The sequence below is a fragment of the Taurulus bubalis genome (assembly GCF_910589615.1).
Source record: "Taurulus bubalis genome assembly, chromosome: 19".
In the NCBI taxonomy this organism is placed as follows: domain Eukaryota; kingdom Metazoa; phylum Chordata; class Actinopteri; order Perciformes; family Cottidae; genus Taurulus; species Taurulus bubalis.
Genome location: NC_136607.1, coordinates 3,435,786 through 3,441,785, shown reverse-complemented (window position 1 = coordinate 3,441,785; position 6,000 = coordinate 3,435,786).

Below are 6,000 nucleotides of genomic sequence, written 5' to 3'. Positions count from 1 at the left end.
ATTAGGTCACAAAAAGAACTGTTTAGGGAACAAAGCCAACTTAGTGAGGTTATGAAAAACCGTCACGAACATTGGGTTCAACAAAAACACAACAAAGTGGTGTTGAATGCTGGTGTTGTGGTTGAAAGTCATATGTTTGTTGGACCCATCTCCTTCCCCCCCGCTCACCGAAAGATTCTTCAATATTTAATACCACTGACTCTGACTGCATAGTGGATGCGTTTAAATATGTGTCCACCACCAAAAGGAATCCTAATTGACTTTACATCAGCATTGTTTTCATCATGACATGGAGGGACCTGGCAATTCGGCTCAATGTATACGCGAAAGCAAACGATTGCATTTCTCGACTAATTCATGAGCTCAAGTGTCCTGAAGGACTTCGGCATCATCAGATTATCTTTATACCATTGAGACGATAGCGTCCCGGTATGAATTTCAGTCCCAGTTCGTCCCTGTGCAAAAATATCCACCACCTCCCTGATGCTGTAATCTCTGCTTTATTAAAACATCTACACAACATTCAGCTCTCTCTGTCCCCTCTCTCTTATTAAAAAAATGTCTAATGTGAGCGCGTGCGGCCACTCAACCCGCCCATAGACTCGTCTCGGCTGGTGTAGCTGGTGACGAGGTAAATGAAGTACTGTAGGTAATCAGACTGATCTTCCAGCCTCCACTCCACCAGAAGAAAACACCAATTCAGAATGAATAAACACCTGAACTGTGAACTGAGGAGACAAATTAAGTCACTGAAATGAAAGCACTGACACAGCAGTGAAATGTCAGGACCAGATCTACAGAGCTAATGCTGATTTTATTCTGCCTTTATTTGTCACATTGTCTTGAAAATATTCACTTCCCACAAATTGATAGGGACGCACCGATTCCCATTCTAGTTTGCAGGGGAACAAATCCTTCCTCTTTCTTTCTCACTTTACCTCTTGCTGTCTGTCTTTTACACTCCCCTTCCATTTCTCTCACTCACTCACTCACACACTCACACACTCACACACACACACACACACACACACACACACAGTTTCACCCCGAGTGGCTCAGGATATTACCTATCAACTGGAGCTTGATTAATTAGTCCTTAATTGGTTGTCGTGGGACAGCACCCCTGAGGGCCGGGTGAGGCAGAGGACACCGGCGAGAGAGAGAGCAAACGTGTGTTCTATGGGAGGAAATACGATCTGAAACACCAAATACTTCACCACTGTAGCTAAAAGAATCCTACACACACTTATGTATTTGAGAATAACTACAAACAATTGTGTTAGTATCAAAAGACGCTAATTTTCAGGTTTATACTTGTGTTTTGGGTTTCTAGTTCATTCAAGCGTATCAACATGTTCATGTTGACACGCTTGAATGTTCAAAAAACACTTTATTTTTCTCATACTGCCTGTATGATTATACCTGTATATATACAGACACCCTCTGTCGCTCCGTTTTAGCGCCTCCCGAAAAAGCCCAGCCTGGTGTGATCGGCTTGCGAGAAAAAAATATGGTGCACCTTGGCAAAGGTTGATAGGAACTCCAGATATGTATGCGCACAAGCACTGGAAAAGTGAGTTTTGATGATAACCCTCATGAAAGTATAACTTTCTTGAGTTAGTCACTTTAAAAAAAATAAAAAATAGAATCAAGCAATCAGAATCCCGTAGTTGTAATTGCAAATACATTTGTTTTGTGTTTTTTCATTTTACACCAGTATTTTTCGCCACAAAAAAAGAGTCTGAAAAATCTGTGACTTGCCTGAACTCACTCAGTATGGTCACTGGAGTGCCTACTAACACACACACACATGTATGTGGGTTAACCCTAACCCGCATACAGGACAATTTATACATGCAATCAGTACTAGTAGTATTTGAAGCTATTCAACAAGCACCAAAGTCTTGCAATCGCCCATAAAGCACATTTGATCCACATGTCTACTGCTGTCCAAAGAAGACATCCACTGTTTGTGTAGCTAATATTTCTCACTATGAAAGATAGAAAACAAAATAAAACAGATGATGTTATCAATTCTGATACTCCTCGTAGAAAATATCTGACTGCTGTTAATTTAATTTTTTTTTTTTTTTTTTTAATATATATCATCCTAGTACATAAACAGACTGTCAACAATGGGAACACATGAAGAGACTGCTCTGTGGTACAGGCTGAGTTTATGAGAGCGATGTCTATTTTTTGTCTTTAATCAGTGTTTTTATGCCTGTAATGAAAATGGCCCTGCAGGGAGACATAAAGTCTATTGAAGTGAATTGAATTGTTCTTCTCTGCCATCTCTGGCTACCAGGCAAAGACAGGCCGTTAATAAAAAGGCTATTTGTCAGTCTGTCAGCACTCGCTTCCCAATCAATGAAGACTCACCAACTCTGGAAACTGTCGGGGGACACAACATGGAGAGGACAACACGAAAGAGACAATTCAGAGAGGACAACAAGGAGGCGGCAACACAGAGGACAACAAGAAGGAGACAACACAGAGATCACAACAAGGAGGAGACAACACAGAGATCACAACAAGGAGGAGACAACACGGAAGAGACAATACAGAGAGGACAACAAGGAGGCGGAAACACAGAGGACAACAAGGAGGGGTCAACAAGTAAAGGACAAGATGGAGGATACAAGGCAGAGAAGGAGGGGGTAGCCCCAGCTACAGAGATTTTTTTTAAAGGAGACCACAAGGAGAAAACACCTAACATTAGTAACAAAATGTAACAAAAAACTATCCATTATCCATGTTTTTATTTACGGTACTGACTTCTCCTGTCTTACTGCCTCCTCTGGCCTTTGTCGCCTGGACACAGATTGGAATGCCAGCCGGCCCAACACTGAGTGATTTTAACTTCAGCTAAATATTCACACTGAACAGCATCAACAACCAAATTCCCAGGTTTGTTGTTTATTTGCAAAGATTCCTCTGAAATATCACAAAACCAATACAAACATGAAAGAACTTGCAGAAGAACTTGAAGAATAAAGTTGGAGGTAGGTAGAGAAGGTGGATGGGGCATAAAAAGTGGAGGACTTGGTTTCTGTACTGCGAGAGTGGATGTTGTAGAAAGCTGGTGAAAATTTCACTGAAACGTTTACATTTTTTAACGTTGCAGTTCAATTATTACATTACTGTAATAATTGAATTATTGTGTGGATATAAAAATGCTGATCTGGCCGACTCTAAGTTAGCTGTTAAAATAGAGTTCCATAAAAACGTAATTTCTACAACCCAGAACAGAAATCCAACTGTTTCCTCACTACTCCTGACAGACTAACCAGTGTGATCATGAAAGAGGTGAGCTGAGCATGAGGAAAAATCATCATGTGAAGTTAAGTGGAAAAACAGAATGTCGATTTACCTTTAAGTCAAGTCAAGAAAAACCTAAACCATAAACAAATACATTTCACATTGACACAACACATCTCATATTTGACATTTTTCAAAATAGACTTGAATAAAACACTTTTAAATATAAAAGAAAAGAAATGTATTGAAAATTTGACATATCAGAGCCCTAAAATGCAGGGTTGGGCACATATATGGAGGGAGCAGGGAGGAGTGGGATGAGAAGGGGGAGGGGAGGCGGTGTCAAGACCAAACTGAGAGAGAGAAATCCCAGGAAGACTTTCTCTCATAATTAATGAATGAAAGATGTTGTTAGTGCATCTGATCAATAGAGTTGTTAGGGAGAAGGAGCAATTGATCGGACGACGACGGGATGAGGGGACGGAGGGGGGGGTGGAGTCACGCTATTTGTTCTTGTGGCTGTTTCAAATTTTCACCCTCATTCAGAACAAAGGAGTCTCCTGAGCCTCATCAGCACTGATAGACACTTAGCACCATTCTGACCTTAATAGGAGGGGAGCGAGGGAGGTGGGGGAGGGGGGGTAGAAAGGAGGGAGGAAAAAGAGAGAACACCTTATGTTCTATAAGGTGTGAAAATGGAGAAAGGAGGAGGGAAGGGGGGCAGTGAGTAGTAAAGGGGAAAGAAGAGATTATAGCGGGGATGAGAGGGAGAGGAAGGGGTAAATGGCCAGAAAGGAGGAGAACTCTTGAGTTGGGGTGGAGGAGTTAGGGTAGGAGAGAGAGGAGAAGAGAGGAAAGTAAAAGCAGCAGATGAGAGAGAAGGAAGAAGGGAAATATGGAGGAAAGAGTGAGAAAAAGGTTTCTCAGAAAAGTAGGAGAGGAGAGAGAGGGAAGATGAGGAGGAGGAAGAAGAAAGGTTTCACAAAAAGAGAAGAGATGCAGTAAAGATATAAAGGGGAAGAGAGTAACAGGAATGGATAGAAGAGGTTGGAGAAGAAGGAACCAAGAAGAGGTGAGGGGACAAAGGGGAAATGGGGGAAATTGTTGGGGACAGTGAGGAAATAACAGGGGTGGATGGGTGAGGGAAGGGGCGTAAGAGGAAATATGTCAAAAAAAAATTTAAAGAGAGAGAAGGTGGATAAGGAAGAGAATAGAAGAAAATGAGGGATGAAGAGGGTTGGAGCAGAAGAGGTGTAAGGGGCAGTGAAGAATACATGAGAATAAAGGCAGAAGATACGAAGGAGAGAGAAAGAGGTCATTTGTTTTCTTACCTAAATCCTAAAGCCTTAATCTAACCACATTAAAATTAATTCTGATTGTATAAAGGTCTCTGAGAAAATGACTCTACTTCTCTCTTAAATTATTCTCTCAATAAACATGATTTTATGATCTCAGTCTCTAGTTTCAAGTCTTCTTCAATATAGCATGATGTTCATTGTGTAAATTAAAACAGGGTATGCTTTAGGGCGGGCCTACTGTGATTGACAGGCCAATCCCGCTACGAGAGCCATATAAGGTGTCTCTACGTCATGCCTCAGCATTCCAAATATGGTAACATCTGTTCATCGGTTGCAAAAAAGCCAAGATCGCGACGGCAAAATGACAGACCTCAAGGCTTCAAAATGACCACAAACCAATGGCTGACGTCACTTTTGGGCTACACAGGAAGTTAGGTTTGGGCAACAAACCCCATTAGTTAGGTTTAGACAAAGAGCGTGGTTGACGGAGCTATTGAGCGACAAGCATTGTGACTAGTGAGTCTGATGACTAAAGGTCGAGAACCACCGGTTTAGACTGCTGTCTTTAGGCTCCATGGCTCTGTGAGTCAAAAACTCAATAAGTAGATCGTGGAGATGGAACACATTTTGATCTTTCTACTGACTTGAATGAGCTCTATGTGGAAACAGTCCTGTGTGTGTGTGTGTGTGTGTGTGTGTGTGTGTGTGTGTGTGTGTGTGTGTGCACAAGTGTGCGCAAGTGAGAGAAAGAAAGAGAAAGAGAGAAAGAGAGATAAAGAGAAAGGAAGGCTGTAGTGTGGTGTTTTTGTCCATTAACAGCTAATAGCAGCTCCGTTTCCCCATTATCACTAATGGATGGAACTCTCTGGACACACAAACACACACACACACACACACACACACACACGCGCACGCACGCACGCACGCACACACAGTCTGCCGGGACCATTACTTACTCTCTCATTCCCATGCTGTCAAAATTAGCCATCCAACATAAAAAACTACACCCACCCACACACAGCTCTCTAAACGTCTCAACGGGCAGGAAGTGAGGGCGTTAGGGCAAACAAGGAAGTGTTTCCCGCGGCAACCAAAGAGCTTCGTGTCTGGCCCACTCGTCTCACTTCGCCCGTAAACTGTGTTTTTTTTTGTGTGTGTGTGTGTTGTAATGATGATATGCAGTCGGGGGAATCCAAAGTGCCTGTTGACTGTTTTAATTGTCTTCTCACCTCCCTTCCCTCTCTTCTATGGCTCTCTTTTCTTTGCTCTGTCCCTCCTTTCATCTGTCCTTTCCTTTCATTTCTGTCACTCCCTTTCTCCCCCCCCCCCCCCCCCCCCCAAAATCCTTAAAAGTCATTAAATACATTGATATAGAAAAGGGCATATTCATAAAAATGTATTCAGCCATTTTATCAAATGTTTCAGTTACGCTAACCACATT